Raw genomic sequence first — 19860 nt, 5'->3', positions numbered from 1 at the left:
TGTATGTTTCTACACATTTATATTTATACGTACAAAACACCTTACTTTTTCTGATTAAAAATACAAGATAATCATTGCATAAAAGGTCATAATATATCTGCAAGCATAATTTTAAATTATGACGGTTCATTAAAAATAGAGGTGACATTTAATTAACTAATTAGGCCTAATTGGAAACCCCAACATGTCTAAATATGCGTGGCTAAAACTACAATGAATCCATAAATTAATATCGCATGTCTTATTTTTCTTTGTTAAATCATCAGGTGTCCACGTACATTATTGCAAAATGCACAAGTACGGTCTCTTTTATATTATAATAGGTATATTTTTTTTAATGTAGCCTGGATAGTGTCCCACCACTGGGCAATGGCCTTCTCAGAAATTAAATTATATATTGTATAAAAGAATAAAAAATGCGGTGTATAGAATATCCTGTTACACAACTTAAGGATTATCGTTACCTATGGGATAAAAATAATTCCGACCATTTAGAGTGTGCCGACTGGTCTCCTTTTTTTAGTTTTAGGCAATGATAACATGAATTTTATCACCACACAGATAACTTTATGAGACTCTTAATAGAAAAAACTATAATGTTGGCCTGATGCACAGGTGGACGGGAAAAAACACTGTTTTTCTCACCATGTAATATGGGCTACGATTACTTTATCAGGCAAAGGACATCGTTAATTGGTCATTAAAATTATGAGACTGCAGTTTTTTAAATAGTTGTTACACCTGTGTGCGTAATAGCTGGATTACTGAAGGCATCCTCCAACCAAGTACTTAATGTTTTAATGTACTTCATTTGAAACCACTTCCCACGTATATGACTGTGTAATCGCTACAAATTAAATTGCCTGCTTAGAATTAAAACTTTATGAAAAATAATTATAGGTACTTTATTACCTACATAAATTATGGTAGGGTACTTGGCCAAAGAAAAGTATATAAGTAATATAACTTATTATAAGAGTAAGCTTATGTATAATTCTGACGTAGATTGATACAGGATAGCCGTATCCCAAAGGAAGTAAAACAGATAAACTTTATGTCTGCCTGGCGGATAACACTAACTAGTATTTTACGGAACAATCTTAATATAATAATATCCTTTTCAATTACATCTTTGTTCGGAAGATAACGTATCTTCCCACACTTTACGTCTTATGTATTTATGGATCTTGATTTTATAAAACCACCGCTGTTTTGCATAAACGACATGTGACTAAACATAAATATATGGGTCTTGCATCTTTACACCGAAAGGGGGTGACTCAAGGGATCATCCTAAACAACTTTAGCTCTACAAATTTTGGAAATTCCCATAAAATATTCTAATCTCCATATTTTGACGTGCGTTCCCTACAAAGTTTCAATAGTTTTTATTTTTATTAAGTACGAGTTGTTGAATGAGTATGAGTAGTTTAGTGGTTATCAGATTACTACATTTACCTATTTGTTACCCTTCAGAAATGCGAGATACAATTTAACGAGACAGATATTCTTTTCTATTGTAATACAATCTTCTAATAATAATAGAATAGAGATAGATATAACTGATATGTTTTATTCCAAAAATATTATGTGTTATATCTACCTTTAGCAAAGAAGCTAGGCCAAGTCTAAAGACGAATGACACACTCAGTATATATTTTCCGCTATCAGCTATAACGTCATAGAAAACTAGGCTAAGTTATAGCTTATAACTTAGCCTAGCTTTTTATAAATTATTTATTCGTACATTTGTAAGTACTTATCTACAAAGTGCGTAATATGGATTATGTGAGAAAACATTATATAATGTATCTGTAGTTTCTATTAATGACATATTTAAACCAGATCTTGGTGTTATTACGGATGTAATTTAACAAATGGCATTAAAAATATTGCTTATTTTCATTTTGAAATCCGGATTTCTTTATTATTGATGTTGATGGATATTTAATAGTATTGTTTGCAAACATTTAATCCTAATACCTTTTTACAAATAATTAATGAAATTAAATTTACTTATATCTACAAATTCTATCTTAAGTTTTAGATCATAGAGATATGAAAGTTTTCACATCAGAACGCCCGTGCGGTTTCCGTAACTCCGCCCGCCACCCCGTCCACGATTTCAATCTGAATAAAGTTATTGAACTTTTTTGTCACTCTCTGTCAGAGAACGATTTGTACTTCCAATAACTTTTTTATGAATAAGGGTGAATTCGTCCAAACATCACGTTACACGAGAATAACTATACCGGAATTAAAATTATACGCGAGTAAATATCTAGGATAAGTACATTTGCATTCTACCAAGTTATACCATGATTAAATTGAATGAAATGAAAAATGAAATGAAAATGTTTTATTAAAACGAATGAACGAGGAACGAAACTGTAATGCAACTAAAATAAAAATAGCTGCGTTTCAAAGTATGCAATAGAAATGACATGCCAACTTAGTTTGAATGGATTATAAAAGTATGAAATTGTTTATGTTTTAATATTTTATTCGCTGTTGTTATTCTGAGACTTTGCCTTTTAACGTACTTTTGTTTATGTTTTGACAGATGTGTTTATATGTCATTATGACGGTTTTCTAATCAGCTGATGTGCTGCCGCCATTACAAAATTACTCTCGGATAAGCTCGTTACACGGTCAATTTTGGCGGTATAACATTTTATTCTTGGGATAAGCTAGTTATCTTGGTTTCAGGTTTGGTAGAATGCAAAATCTGCTTACTCGCGAGTAACTGGTACTTTACTCGTGAGTAAAAAGTTACTCGACGTTGGCCGAATCCGCCCTAAGGAGGCAAGTCAATGGCGACTTCGTCATTGAGGCAAGTGTATTAAATCTGACAGGTCCTGAAAGATTTAAAACGATAGTACGCGCATTTGTCAATTACAGCCCTATTATACCAAGTTCCTTCACAATGTTTTCCTTCACCGTGAACCAAGTGGTGTAATTGTACAAAACAATCAAAGGCGTAATAATAAGGCTGTGCTAATGTAATCTCCCATATACACAGTTACAGCCACATAGTGATTTCCGTATGTGATGCTATGTATGATGTTGTATTAATTTGAAGACAAGGTCACACAACAATGGGGGCAGAGGATGGCTAAACAATCGCACATGTACAGATACATGGTACCTAAATATAAGAGTTACACGTTTTCGCAATTCAGTTAACTATATGGCACTTGGTGGTAAACACAGTACTCAAATATTACTTTAGTTTGAAAAATTACTGAAGAATACAGTCATTATACAGAAGAACACGTGACTAAGGCTGCGTTTACCAGGAATGACCACGGGAAATCCTTTTGAAGGCAAATAAAAGTGCACTGGTAAAAAGTTAAAAGGAATAAAATAAATAATCATCAAAGATGAAGTTATGATACGTATCGGTGACCAGGAAGCTCAGTGTGTCAGTACCGGATCAAATCATCCCTGAAAAGGTGGTCAGAGGTCACGCGCAAACAACTGACAGTGGAGACCATAGAACTATATTATTCGTAGCCATAGAACAACGCGCGCTTGGGTATTCATACTAAATGGTGGATACCGTGAACTTTTTACTTAAAACTTTTGTTTTTATACGCTGGAAAATATTTTTAAAGTAACCGCAACTACAGACCGTCGTAGTCAACGTAGTGACCGTCTCAGTTAGAGGAACTCACGCTTTTCACTGTCGTCATTATACTGTGACCAGCCTCCGTCATCATATCACTCCAAACTCAATGAGGGCATTAAGTTGTCATCATTCTGCTCAACATCACGGCCTCCAGGCTAATGATCATTAGGACAATAGTATAAATTACTGACAACAACACATATTTAAGTAGATTTTCATTATGAAAATCGCTCACATATGTATATTGTACCTAGGTATAAATCGGAGTAAACTTGGTTTTATTTAGATTTTTATAAAGTGAGTGCATTTTTTAAAATAATAAATATAACACAATATACTGTATTAGTCTGTCTCTTTCTGTCCGTATACTGTCAAAGCAAGGCAGCAATTCATTTATGGCCGTTATTGGCAGTTCCTTTGTGCAACTCCGCGTTATTCTGCATACGGGAATCAAATACTGTACAGAATGAAAACACTAATCAGTGCTTCTTGTCGGAAATGCCGATATGCTGCGGAACTATGGAACTAGGGTTTACAAATTCTCGAGTGAAGACCACAAACTGGCAGACGTAGCGTGGGATGCCTTTCGGCCCGCTGGACCGACGACGGCTTTTAGGCATGAAGAGGGCCGAGAACAGAGTGTTGTGGCGCTATAGGGAAAGGTGGATTACAGGCTGATGATGATGATGATGCATAAACATCTCAAACATAAACGTTTGTATGAAAAAGCATGATTTTTTTCATTCCTCAACATCATAGAAGCAGATAGGTTGATTATAATTATAATAATGTTTCTAGCCAAGGTCCGTGGCCATTAGTGCGAAGATGTTCTTACTGATTGTAATTCATAGAAGTAAACTACAGCCGACACCGACCGATTTTAATAAAATTTATCACGCGAATCGCTAATCTACAATGTTTCTTACTAGGTGAAATATGGTTTATGTTAAGATTATGTAACTAACTATTATGATTCATGAAATTTTGACCTAAATAGTAACACAATATTCATAAAAGAAAAGAAATACACAGTAACAACCCGTACTATAAAAAGTCAACTAGTTACTGGTCCTCCTGTTGGCTACTGAAAGGCTTAAAGAATCTGATTACAGCTTCGGTACACAACACAGGCTAGAAACATAAACATACTTAATTACCTACGTTACACTATAATACTTCTTATTTATTCACAATTGTTTGATCTAAACCTCTGTGCACACGATGTTCGGAGCCCTAATTTTGAATTTTGAATATACCTACACTTCGTCATTTTATCAGTCGTGAAACTGAAAGTATAATGCCTATTAATAGAAGAGGCTGAATACTCTAGATGTGATCTCCATTTACATCGTATTTTGCTCCAACGAGAACTAGAACCTGCGCAAAAAGCGCAAAGCTGAAAACGAGTTAGAACGCCGCAAACTAGTCTAACGCCGCAAAGTATGAATTCAATTGAAAATAAAACGATGTGTCTCAGTGTGCGCGAGCGCAGCGGTAAAAAACAAAGGTTTCCGCGGACACCACGCCATGTGTCTTAATTCTTAGAAGCAATTACTGCACCGCTCCTAATAGGTCACAACCAGATCCGCCCGGCCTGAACTAAAGCGATCTCATTTATGTTTTCATATGGCGTTCGCGAAATTGCCATTTATTTTTAACATCGCACAGTCATCAGATTTTGAACAGCAGCAGTTTCAGCCGCGGCGTTTGTGACTTCATCATAGTTAATTTGAGTATGTAGGTACGTACATACCTAGATTCCTTCAATGAAATTGCATATTCGCAAAGTTTCATTGCATTAGATTAGATGATCAAAAACCATTTTGCGGCGACAAACTACTCAAGACTGACGGCGAAACGATAAATCTATTCATGTAGAGTACATGGTCTAACAATGCTCCGTTTGAATTTCAAAAGAATACCAAATGATTTGTTTAACCTAGGCACACGTAAACACTGTCTTGTGAATATTCCGTCTTTTATTTGTAACAAACGTCTATTACCATGAACAAAACTTACGTAGGTACGAAAAATATGCTTTAACACTGAAGCAACTGTCGAGGGTAACAAATTTCCGCATCGGCCGGTGTAAATGATCCCACTTAATGCTAGCTGTGATGAATTGATTGAGTTTTAATTCGGCCCGGAAGCAGGCACTTCCCGTGTGATGCGACAACGTGACTTGTTCACATTTAACTTTATTACAATAGCTTTACTTGTTCCGCCAGGTAAGTAACGTACCTACCTACATAGTACGTGACGTGAGCAACTAGCTAATGCTAAGGCTAAATCCTTTTAAACATTACATGTAAATGCGACTAACTATAACTTTTCCCTTGATAGTTTTCTCACAGGCACCACCGTGGTGGAAGTGGGCCACGTCACTCAGTATGATTTTTCGAAGTAATTCCGGATTTGGTTTTGGAAAATTACATGAAAAGCTTGAAGCGTGGTCGCGGTGGTCATTTGCCTGCTGATTTTTATAATGGAATAAACATAAATTATCATTTATATGTATTTTAAAAATGCATTTATCTTTGAATTTCCAAATGACACCTCTTATCTTTTTAATTTTACAGATATCCTCGTTAGTTATGAACCGATTTAAACCCAAAAGGGGCTAGCTCAGGGGTTCTATTCTATGTGTAATTAATGTGTCTAATTAATTTGAGAAGATTCCTGATTGATCGGCCATTCTGGTTGCTGAGAATATTACATTTCAAGAATGACATGAAAAGTGAACACGGAATTTCTTCAATCTGAGCCTCGCCTAGCGGCTGCCTCAGCCGTTAAATTTTCATCAATTTAAGATACTTTGAGTAACGATATCAGAGTCGCGAGCACAAGTTTCGAACCTCTGTTAACGTTGCGTATCCTCAACTGTCACTGTAAAAATGTAAGGCAAAGTTAGTTCCAAAAGTGACATTTGTTTTTTCCATATGTTAGGTGGAATTTCACCAAACGCTAAAAGTATTTAGTAACCTGTCATACGTCTGTCAATTAGTACAAAATGTATTTAAAATTTGATTTAAATACGTTTAGCGTTTGGTAAAAGTGGCCCTTCGTGTAGATTCGAAAATAGTATCGAATCCTGTGCTCGTTGCACAGTAAGCTTTTACCTTATGCACGAGACATACCATGATTAACTCGGTAGAAATCATCACTCCAAATCGACCAATCAAGAGCTCCATGATTACATAAATATATGTGAGATTGTGATTTTTATAATTAAATTCGTATATCAAATAAACTGTTTTCTTCCAAACCTAAGTCGGTCTAAGCTTAACTAGATAATATGTAGTTAGTGTAGTTATTTAGATAAGTTATTTGCAAATTAACACACGACAAAAGACGTAGAGTGTTCTGATCTTTGTGGAAAAAGCTTTTCTTGTAATCTTTGGTGCCTTGCGTAGATATAATCTCACTAGAATCTCACTCTCAATTCTTATTGTGTATTGTTTATAACGTACACCAACAACTTGTACCTCCCTTGTACCTATATTTTAAAAAACAGTAAGTGGATTTATAAATTAATAAATATTATAAATTAAATTAAGCGAGAAGAGACTATCTATACTTCTAGTAATCTAATCTATGTCATATAGAAAAGGCACTAAAGATTACATGAAAAGCTTCTATGCGAAGAATACCCATAAAGTAAAGTCATCGAAATCATATCCAAATAAACTTATGCTTTTTAATTTTACGATACAAAACACAGAAGCTCCTAAGGTTAAGAGCCACCAGGCACTCGGATGAGTCATCGTCAGCAGCCCGCCAGCTGACCGCTTGGAAGCGGTTCTAACTGGTTATCTTCGGACATACCAGAATGGTCAGAATCGCATCGGCCAATACAGGCTTGAATCGGCCCTTCAGCAGCCTGAGCCCGATGTTATGATTAAGTCCTCATGACTTATTGCAGCACAGGGTTGGGCGCAATTGTTTCAATAAATTCTTCATTGATACGGGTTTGTTCGGAGGATGTACTATGTACATAATTATTATGCACACTTACCAATAAGTGCAATGAGCGATAGTACAGCTATTTAACTAACATGAATCCTTTACTGTTCAAATATAAACATAAGTGCACAAAGGGTGTGAGGGAAACGTAGGTAAATCTCTGATATGAGTGCCGGAGAGAAATTGGAATATAGACTTAAGATGGTATTTGGCTAGCGGATGCTAGAGAAGAGAAGACATACGATGCTCAGGTTCTTACGGCCACGGATGAGGAGGCATTTAAAATTGAATTGAGAATTCGATCAAAACGCAAGAAATAAAATAGGTAAGTACTTAGACTAGGCTAGCCCAGACATAAACAAGACAGGCATAATGATGTGCTAACACAGCGCGCGCGGAGAAGCGCCGGCAAAAAGCCCGTTTACGCACAATCAGGTCATCGACATGGGGATGCATCAGGAAAGTGGAACCGCCTTGTGGGAGACTGGATCCAGGTCGGCCTTTAAATACCGCTATGTACACTATGGAGGTCGGTGGCTTGCCGCTTTAGGCTGTGGCTAAATATACCCAGTTGACATGAGAATGTGTGCCTAAAGATAGATGTCAGGCAGAACGGAGATGCCTACTTGATCGCAGAGTTGATTTGCCTCCGCTGGAGCCCGTCAGATGGGGTCAGACAGGTAATGGTGTGTCTTTCAAGCTGCTAAGATTGTGAGCGGTGTCAGAGGTTACCATTGATAGAATTATTTTTTCTTGTAATCATTTTCCTACGTCCATCTGTTAGATGTAGGTGTATAAAAGATTGATTGTATTTGTTGGACATTTATTTCATAGTTGTTTTGTTTCGCTCTTTTTATTAAATAGGAAGAAATAAGGTTAAATAGAAAGAAATAAGGTTAGCTGGTATACTTACCGCCCAATAGTAAAAAAATATAATTTAAAATAAATGGTTATTTGTTGGTTTTAGATTCTCAGCATCTATAAACGGGTCATCAGATTTTACGCAAATACGTACTATAGACATTAGTTCTTACAGCAGGACTAAGTAAAACCCTAATATAACAGGAAAAACTACTATGAACCGACAAGTTTCGCAAAATGTTGCAAAATATTTGCCGTTCATTGGTCAAATAGCTTTTAAGCCAATCATGTCCTTGACATGACACCAGTTATTTTATAAGATAGCCAGCATTCCGATCACTATTATTATATATTTATTAGTGCCCCAGTTTTTAAGATTTCTGATTTCTTCGGGGTGAAGAGGGAAAGCAACAGTCCAGTCGGCTGCGGCCCCTAAGGTGATGATGATCCTACAGAGGATGTGCAAATTTAATTCTTCACGAGTTTGCACGATGCCATCACGAATTCACGACTGTTAGAGGCCAAGGTGGTGGTTTCGAGAAACGTCGCAAGCTTCACTAGCTATAACATAATTTATACCCGTAGCATATTTCCTAATACATAGGTATATACAGCGACTTCTCTTATTTAAGATGTTCCTTTGTCAATCAGTCCTTCTACAGGCCACATATACGATACGTGTCATATAACAGTTTGCGGCTTTTTAGTATATAAGACTATAATTTATATTTGATGATTTGATGACAATTTAGGTATTTGATAAAGATATCCCATCAAAAACAATACTTGTCAAAAAAACCAAGTCTCGTAACTCAGTTGTTCTACGGTAAAAAGTTGTGAGATCCATGTAATACCAAGTCTAATCCACGCACGCATCTCAATCTTAAAAATCTTTAATCCTAATCCTAACTAATATTATAAATGCGAAAGTAACTGTGTCTGTCTGTCTGTCTGTCTGTCTGTTACTCTTTCACGCCAAAACTACTGAACGGATTTGAATGAAATTTGGTATACATACGGTCTAGACCCTGGGAAAGAACATAGGCTACTTTTTATCCCGGAATTCCCACGGGAAAACTTTTTAAGGCGAAGCGAAGCGCGCGGGAACAGCTAGTGTTTTATATAAATATATAGACTCGGCCATCGCATGGAAACACGTGTTAATTAAATTATTTAGTGCGATGACCAAGTCAAGTACATTAAGAAAATTTTACTATATGTAGTAGCCTGATGTGCTTTGTCCGTAGGTAGGTAATCCATCCTTTGCGGATTTAATTTGCATGACAGGAATTTTTGCTTGATTTGGCAGGGGCACTGCCGTGCGCCTATATTTACTTGGTGGGGGCACTGCCGTGCCCCCAGATATGTGATTATGAAATTATTTAAGCAGTTATGTACCTATCTAGAAAACTGGACCAAAATTTAAAAAAATTACACGAGTTGGTGCTACCGTGCCCCCAAATATTTTAGTTTTTCCTGGATTCATACACCAAACACTACTTATATTCCAAATTTTAAGCTTCTAGGTCTGCCAGATTACAAGTAGGTATATCGAATAAGCGCGTTATCGACTAAGAAATAACATAATGTAAATACAAGGCATAACAATAAATTGAGAGATTTATACAATATAGCTGTTCCCGCGCGCTTCGCTTCGCCTTAAACAGTTTTCCCGTGGGAATTCCGGGATAAAAAGTAGCCTATGTTCTTTCCCAGGGTCTTTACCGTATGTATACCAAATTTCATTTAAATCCGTTCAGTAGTTTTGGCGTGAAAGAGTAACAGACAGACAGACAGACAGACAGACAGACAGAAAGACAGACACAGTTACTTTCGCATTTATAATATTAGTTAGGATAATGACGGTAATTTAGTTTCAGAAAGCACATAATTCAACAGAACTGTTCCTTATGTTTCAATGTTCAACCGGGCACCCTAAGCAGGCAGAAGCTAGAGCGTAACGCTAAATCATTTCACACCGAGGTGACTGACAACCCCTGATCCAAATTTTATATTCAATACAGGATGATACAGGGTGTTGCAAAAATGGTACACTAAGCCGAAACCTACATGTACAGCATGTTATATCTTAGTCCAAAAATAAAATTACAATTTTTAAATTCGCGAAAAAAGAGAGAGAAGATTTTGTTTTCTCGCGAATTTTGAATTTCTGATTTTATTTTCTGACCTAGATATAATTGGCTGCACATGTAGTTTACCCTTTTAGCAACACCCTGTATACCCGCGCGTCCATTAGGCGTCCATAATATAAGATACAATATAATGATCTGATTCAAAATATTTTTTTGTAGGTCGTTGCTCTAGTCGGTGGCTCTGATGCTAAATTAAGGTTGATTGGAGTATTTGCGAGAGATGGATTCATTTATGTTTACTTTTTCATAGTCGCTTTATGCCTTAAGTATTTACAGTGGCGCATGTTTGAAAGATTTTTACCTTTGCATTACTGTCGAACACAATAAAAATTAAATATTTGACTCGTGTGATAATAAAAACGTAGGTTGCGTGAGCACTGAGTTCCTTCGGTGATTGTTAATGTACAAATTGCTGCAATTAAAAAAAACAATAGTCTTGCTTGGGAGCCTGGGACGCGGATCAGAGCTAGTTCGTAGCGATAGAACCGCGTTATTAAGGTACCATGTAGTTTTGATTACCAGACGACCATTGCACACGAAACTGGGAGTGCGATGATAAATTAAAGGGTTGACAATTTTGTTAAATAGAAATCGGTATACTCATTGTATTTGCTATTCGCGCAATCTTTTAGCTTAATCTGGCAGTGAGCCGGCTATACCGGGTCGGGACTCAAGAGGTTATTGTGAAAAACTTTTGTTCCACTAGGTAATTTTGAAAATTCGCGAAGATTCACTGGAGAAACTTCGTTAATCACGTGACTGTTAACTGTGGAAAAGGTTTTTTTTTTCTTTTTTCAAACATCCTTTATTAGTAGAAGAACCCATGCCGTCTGGTAAATGAGTTCTAGAGTGATACTATCCGATAATAGCCAGGGACGTCCTCCTCCAGACGTGGACAAACAACCAGTGGCCACACCAGCAGGAAGACCAAGGGCAGAAAGTTGTGGCGCTCCTTAGAAAAGCACTACTACGTTCGACTGACACATTTATTAAGTACAGTTTGTGGCACATAACGCTGGGTGTTTATAGATTTGAAATTCGTCGAAGGATACACGCCATTCATCATGAATAGCCGACCGCACTGATACAATACAAAATAATTCGCCGAACAATACAACTGTGCGTTGCCTTGCACAATTTAGATAATGACGTGTTGGCCTTTCAATGAATCTCTGTCCCATCATACCACCTTTAATTTAACATGGGCCCTACGTGATGATGATGACATCCTGTAGCGATTTGAGTTGAAAAAGTGTAACTACATTTTCTTCTGTCATCATCATACGTTATAATCCTTTAAAAAAATCATGATAAGTAATGTGATAGTATCTACCACAGTACGAATGGGAAAGGATAGGAAAAATTAGGGATAACGTAATTTTTCAGTTTACACGAGCTATTACAAACTGCGCTAGGCAGGCAAGGCCTGATTAGAGAAATGTTTGCGTTTACATCAAATATGTCATAGCATATAGTGACCGCTAGAGGCGCTACAATGATATCGATTCTGAAGGCAGAAATTCTAATTTTAACGCTGTCAAACTAAAGAATTTGCTAGCATAAAATGACATTTACGGAAACAATCATAGAGTCGAATTTTAAACAAAGAAATTAAGGTTTTGATAGCTCTAAATTTAGAATTTCTGCCTTCAGAATCGACATCATTGTGTGCATAAATACTACCTACGTACTCATTTTCGTCTGCGAAAATTATAAAGCCTTATAGGTAAGTAAGTAAAAACTATGGGGCCAGACTTATTGTGGGTGGATTATTATTCGTCCCAATTTTCCTAATTCAGTTTCTACAATTTTTTTACCTACCTATACGAGGACAAATGATATGTAGGTATATCTGATTTCAAGCAACTACGAACGCCAACATAATAGTGTTCTAGATTTTGGAAAACCGTGAAGCAAGTGTTTTTTTACAATGCATAATATAACTTACAGATACCTTTTATTTAAATATTTTAAAGTAGACTCAGGCAAGCACCATATTCACTCATTCATGAAAAAAAGATAATATTCATGGTTCGGGTGAATTAAAGTACTTATTACGAATAAGTTATAAATAACTAATAACTATATTTAATTTTAATTTATTATCTCGGCGTTATCTTCATGTTAATCATAACTTGTTTGCTAACCGACATCGCTCATTGGGAGAATAAGACAATAAACCTGTCAACAAAACAGTTAGTCATGGATTGTGAAAATAGCTAAATTGATGTGATACAGTCAAAACAAGTGCTAACAACTTTTCATCTGCTAATCTCGCATTCAGATCACGGAAATGTTTCTTAAAGTATTTTTCCTATAGCCTACTTCGGCAAACGTACAGGATTTGTTTGTGCCTTACACTTTCGCCATTAGCATACGCGATAAGTATGACTTACTATTTATGTTCTTACTAGCATAATTACGTGTTACGTTGACAACTCTAATGATCTTTTATGGAACTTACTGCCAGTAAGCAATGTATTAGCTGAGATTAGACAAGTAAGTAATTAAGTTCTTGCCACCAGATAGTTAAACATAGTAAATACTTATTGTTAGTTCTTCTTAATGCAAACATAACTTTATATCTCATTGAACCGATAACCACTTAATACCCACTTCAGTTATGTAATAGCTAAACTTAAGTATGCTGGCATAAAAACTATTAATAATGTAATCATTAAAATATAAATAGGTAAGTACTATCAGGGAATCTGTGGCCAACCTCTACCGTGTTCATTGCAAACACGCACGCACGGCGAGTTGCGCGCAGGATATTGGTTTTCAAATCAGCCTCAGCCCTCCCCGATGGTACAAACCTACATACGTGTATTAGTCAGGTATGCTTACTACGTGGTGGTGGTGGTGGTGAAGAGGGAGGCAGGCGGCGCCGTGGCGCGAGTCCGGGAGAGTGGCAGGCCAGGCCGCGGGCACTACAAGTAGACCAGACCACGATCAGCACTGGTTCTGGACGCGCAGCCATTCGCAATGCATGTCGCCAGCAGTCACAAGCCCACAAGCTACGTAATCTAACCGCGGAACTCCTCAGCTCCTAAGGGGTCACTCTCTAAGACGAAAAACGAACTTCCGGAGCGCTGTTGCGCGAGCCACGGCTGTATCATGTTGTTTTAAACTTGCCGATTGCAGTACTTATCTCGTTCCTTCGTATTTCGTCAGTACAGAGTAACCCTCCAGCTCCATTTTTCTTATGCAATCGTAATCAGTAATTACACGACTCAAATTGGAATCCGAAATAAACGTCGTGGTAGATATGGTCACAAAAAATTGTACCTAACTAATAATTTATTGGTTAGATCAATTAATAATACTACTTTATGTTGGGACAGGACAAAGAAGTATGAAGTGTATATTAGGAATTTCAAAGCACCGCACGGCGATAATGTATTATAAGGAACATTTGCATATGGTTATATGATGGGTGTGGTTATAAAAGGTATCAAATCTAAGTATAACTAGTAAAAACTTTATGAAAAAATAAAAACTGTATAAGAAAGTTACTTTCCAGTTTTGTAAGTACCTTACAAACACATAAATTCTATACTTATTAAGTAATTCTTTCGAACATTAACGGTTTGTTATTTTGAGTCCCATTATGTAGGTACAAACAATATACGGGGAAAGAGCGGTGGTAGCTCAGTCGGGTAAGCGCCCGCTTCTCACGCAAGAGATGCGGGTTCGAATCCCGGCGCTGACATGTACCAATGAGTTCTTTTAACTTAAGTACAATGTATACCATCGCTCTTACGGTGAAGGAAAACATCGTGAGGAAACCTGCATATCTAGATTTAGCACATCAATCTAGATATGTGAACCCACCAACCCGCAGTGGACCAGCGTGGTGGGTAATGGTCCAAGCTTAGGAAGGCAGTTTAGACCTTGGGGATATGCACAAAGGTTCCACTCGAGAGAGCCAGGTGCAGGTACTTACACCCCCACAGAGAATAGAATAGAATAGAATATACGGGGAATTTCAAAAGTGGTATACTAAGCCGAAAAAGGGGTGACTCGTAGGGTCATTATGAACAATTTTTAATCTAAGACTTATGAAAAATTCGGTTCTCCGTAGCTCGTAGTAAAAAGTGTCGTGATCGTCAAAGTTACAAAAAATTTTCATATGGACCCGATGAGTCTCCCCCTTTCGGCCACTTGGCAACATCCTGTATATACAAAAACATAATAGTGTCTATATATTTTATTATTGCAATACGCACAGCCAATAATCATCGAACAGATTAATATTATATAAAAATGTTCAAAACGTAAGGAAGCATCACTTATACAATTGTAACCGCTCAAGAAAGGGGGCATTTTCTCGCTTGCCCTAAAATCTCTAGACCAGCGGCAGCACGTGGGGGACTTTTCCTTTAGGTACTACCTATAAATAATGTTCTGACGGGCGCATACTTAGAAGCCTTTGCGGTGTAGTAAGAAAAAATGGTAGCTATTTTTAAAAGACTGGTTAATTTATTGACACCATATAGGCTAGGTACAACACCAGAGGACGGGCCGCCATAAAACAATAATAAAAACAACAAAACAATACATATTTCCTAATTGTAGTGTTTTTTGATGATAACGAAGATGTTGTTATTATGAAGAATCTTCTATTGGAATTATCTTGCATTATTATACACTAATTATGCCCATCAATTTTCCTCAATTATCCAAGAACCAGCCACAGATTTTGTATTGATACAATTAAATATGTTATTAAGATATTTTTTTGTTTTTTTACTTTACTTATAAATTGGTATTTGTATAGGTACTAAACCTATCATTTAAATTTTTCAAAGTTTTTTACAGACCTCTCATTTCAGGTAGGTACTTACTAAAGGCCACTAGCATAAACATATTAAATTTATATGGACTGACATTTCTTGAATCGAGATTAGACACTAAACCTAGATTTAACACTTTGGTGTATATCACCCTATGTAGTACCTATATTATTGGTGTTAGATTACCTTATGCAAATACATACGTATATTAGGTAAGAAAATGGATACAGCGTTTTTACTGTATTTAAGTAATTTGGGGCGCATTAAAATTATTATGGTATCGTTAGTTTTATGCAAAGTTAATTTTAACGTTTCGCCAACATATCTGTGGTTATAACATTAATTGATTTTTAATTAAAGGTAGTTTCCAGATACTGTTAATCATACGTCAGATTTCCTATTTTAATTAGATCAATCACTCTTAAAATTTGAAATAAACTTGAGTCATTCATTATATTTTTGTAAGTAAGTATATTTATACTCATATCGTACATATACACCGATACTATGTATTAATTTCAGATTATAAATATTAAAGTAATATTTTTTATTAAGTGGAGATCTCGGCTCGTTAAATACCTCTAAAGAACCCGGATACACGCGCTTGTCAATGCCCAATCAGCAGCCTAAAACTCACAGGCATGCAACAAATAAAGTAATTATTTTAATGTCTCTATAGATAGTTTATTTACAAAAATACATACTCAATTTAGCATTTGTGATGGTTATAATTCTATACAAGTTTACGATCATGTGTTGCGTTGTAAGTATACAGATTGAAAAAGTCGTATGGTATACATAAGCCGAAAAGGGGGTGACTCAGGGGGTCAATCTGAACCACTTCTGTCCTGAGAGTCCTGAGTCTCATCCCTTTCAGCTCAGTATACCACTTATAGAACAACCTGTTTATTTTTTCATATATAACGATGTTAAGAATATTATATTTCAAATCATTTATTTATTTACAATCCCACATGAATGAACTGGTCGATGAATTTCTTTCAGAATCGCCTATCTGTTTGCTTATATGCTTGCAAGACAAGGCTAAATACATAAAAAAATGTCACCATCATGCGACAGAAGTATAGGAAGAGCAGACAATGCGTTCATGTAATGATCAACTATGTTATAAATATAAACTGGCAGGATATCTCTGATACAATCGCGCGGATCTCCTACTACCGTGTTCTATTTACGTCGAAATACTCAACGTAATAAATAAGCTTGTCAAAGCATGCGTGACACTCTTAACGAAATCATAAAAAAACAATGAGGAACGGGCGAATACCAAGGATTTAATGTTTGTAAGGTGTTACCTAGTTGACAGTTAAAGCACAGAATAATAACTAGTACCAGGTACAGAAGTCCATCTTCGCAATGGCTATCAAAGAAATATGACTCCATCCCATAAGCAATAAGATCTAATTTAGATCGCGCTCCAGCCGCACACGTTTTTATTTACTTACCTACCAATTTATTTTTGAGGGAATATGCGCCTTATTTCACTGGACTACGGTGCATAATAAGTTATACGTGGTTATACGCATTGAAAAAGAAGCCACCTTAGGGTTGCCTCAGCACCACAGACTACAACGTTTACTACGCAACGGACTGAGTTTGTAAAAAGAATGTCATGATATTAAAATAAAATAATTTGAATTTAGAATACAAAGCTATTCCAAACTTTTTTTCTATTGGAAATAACCAGTAAAAACAATGACAATTTCATAGTTAAGATATTTTGAAGTACATAAAATATGTATGAATCTAAGTAGGTACCTAAAACATTTAATTTTGTGAAAACATGTTTTTTTTCGTTATATTTTATATTATGGATATAATTTATATTATGATACAGAACGTGTTAGTTTCGTTAAGCACTAATCCCACTCAGCGCACATTTTATAATCGATTCATTAATACATTTTGAAGGTAGTTGTGTCTGTAAATTTAATACTTTAACGAAAAAAAAATTGGAATAGACTTTGTTCAACATGGAGAAAAAAAGGGTTTGTAGTTCGGATTAATTTCATTTGAAATAAGGAACGTAGAAGAAATCAATAAAATACTTCGATTAGTTTTACCTGTCAGCATCTTTTGGTAATCAAAAAAAAATTAAATTTAGATCACGATCCGTATTTAAGCAATTAAATACGGCACAGTATTTTTTTGCTGCTTTTTTTTTTAATGTCCATTTTTCTATTCATAAATTTTAATAAATATGTACCTAAATACGACATTTATAAACTAGTACGAAATAAGAACAAATAGCGCGCGCGTGTATCGTCTTCCGCTTGCGGCAGCCGACTAGATTCGCCCCCTCGAGGCGGCAGGCGCCAGGCTGGCGCCTGCGCCGCCCACGCGCGGAGTGACACAGGCCTGGTTAAAGTATTTAAATTTAGAGAAACAAAAAATGAGTTAATTAGGATATCATATCACTTAAAAGTGCTAACAATTTAATATAACAATGGAAAAAACACACACACGCACTCGCGCCTTGTACTAATGTACTCCCTTGCGGGGTAGGCAGAGGTGCATTGCTGCACCCACTTTTCGCCAGAGTGTTATGTTAGTCCCAATGTAATAGGGGGCGGGCCTATTGCCATTTTACGGGCACATCCAAGACCCGAGAACAAATATCTGTGTTTAAACAAATATCTGCCCCAGCCGGGAATCGAACCCGGGACCATCGGCTCAGTAGTCAGGTCACTAACCACTACGCCATTCGGTCGTCAACAATGATAATTGATAAATGATAATTGATATAACAATGAAATAATTCCTTATAGCAAACATATATAAAACGTATCCTACAATGAAAAAAAACCGGCCAAGTGCGAGTCGGGCTCGCGCACAAAGGGTTCCGTAGCAGCAAATATAATATTACAGTTAAATCAACCTATCTCAAAAACTATAAGAGATACTTTGATCAAACCAAAAATCGTTGAAAGAGTTAATTAGCATGCATCACCTCTATTTTTTTTAGAATTTTATACCCCGTAGTTATAAAAATAGAGGGGGGGGGACATACTTTTTACGACTTTGAGAGCTGATATCTCAAAAACCGTTCACTTTAAGAAAAATGTTTTTTAGAAAACTTTATATCATTTTAAAAGACCTTTCCATTGATACCCCACACGGGTATGTACATCGAAAAAAAAAATTTCATCCCTCAGTTACATGTATGGGGGGCCCCACCCCCAATTCTTTTTTTTACTATTTAGTGTCATATTTTTGTAGCGGTTCATACAACACATATTCCCATCAAATTTCATCACTGTAGTACTTATAGTTTCCGAGTAAATCGGCTGTGACAGACGGACAGACGGACAGACGGACAGACGGACATGACGAAACTATAAGGGTTCCGTTTTTGCCATTTTGGCTACGGAACCCTAAAAAGTGATTCGCTAAATACTGAAAGCGCCATGATAGTTTTCCACCTATCGTTATCGATATGTTTATGAGTATAATATAAAGTGTTGTATCTGTGTGTCATGTTATGTGTTTCAGTGGTATTATTTACTTAGGTATATGAAGCTTTAATTCAAAGCTCATAAGCGATTTATTATTGATTTTACATGACATTGTGTCAGTCATTAGTTCATTATATATTTCCGTCAAGCCCTTCTCTAATTTAATATAAATAATCATTATTATTAAATCGAAGTTTATCGGATAAGATAGATTTAATGACGGGAAAATAAGACACATTTGCGCTAGTTAAACAAATGTGTCTCGTGTCAAATAAATAAAGCTATTTAACCCTTACAAGTAATTAAACTATTATACAGCCTACATGCCTGCTTTTGTAATTAACTATGTTAATTATAATAAAATTCATCAGTTCAAATGAATAATATAATAGTAGTATCTATGTGGGCACCGCTCAGACACGGCCATCGGATCCCGGGCCAACCGCTGCTTTGAGAACTTTGGACGTATTTTTTCCCACTTTTCTTATATGAATGCAGTGTGCACCGGGCGAAGATCGTTACACCTCTTTATATACTTTTAAATAAAACCGCAAGCTACCGAGAAAAATTTAAATGATGGTGTGTCCTAACGATTAGATTACATTTATTCCTTCCAACCGTAAATACAAAAATTGAGCTCTTGTAAGTTGTTAATATCTAAAAAAGGAGATCTCAGCAGCACTGAAGAAATATAATACAATAATGTCATTGCGATTATTCAAATATTTGCGACTCTCCCAGCCGTAAAGCACCTGCTAGACAAGACGGAATGTTTACCCCGATAGTACATAATATATATTCAAGTCGAGGTTATGCTGTATTCAAATGACGCGTGCCGTTCACTAACCTAGTCTTTTGTGGCGTACGCAGGCAGCAGCCTCGCAAAATACATAACTCATACCCGTTTCTCTATTTGCAACAAGTCCTAGTGGACTTACCGAAGTTGTTCTACGAATTGGGGGTTTAAATCTAAGTTGAAA

The 19860-nt window shown here is 36.2% G+C and overlaps 1 protein-coding gene across 2 annotated transcripts in view; it reads right to left on the bottom strand.

Moving 5' to 3' along the window:
- The window catches only part of LOC105388774 (UNC93-like protein), a 58778-nt gene that overhangs the window by 9858 nt on the left and 29060 nt on the right, over positions 1-19860 (bottom strand). Inside the window, exon 2 of one of the 2 annotated variants that reach the window (XM_011559742.3) lies at positions 13456-13538. The exons of the other annotated variant lie outside the window; for it this stretch is intronic. The gene's annotated coding sequence lies outside the window, so the exon portion shown is untranslated. The remainder of the gene's footprint in view (positions 1-13455; positions 13539-19860) is intronic. 2 annotated transcript variants of the gene reach the window in all.

Source organism: Plutella xylostella, chromosome Z (genome assembly GCF_932276165.1).
Source record: "Plutella xylostella chromosome Z, ilPluXylo3.1, whole genome shotgun sequence".
Classification (NCBI taxonomy): domain Eukaryota; kingdom Metazoa; phylum Arthropoda; class Insecta; order Lepidoptera; family Plutellidae; genus Plutella; species Plutella xylostella.
Note: the sequence above shows the minus strand (reverse complement) of the source record. Positions and strands in the feature narration are given on the sequence as shown.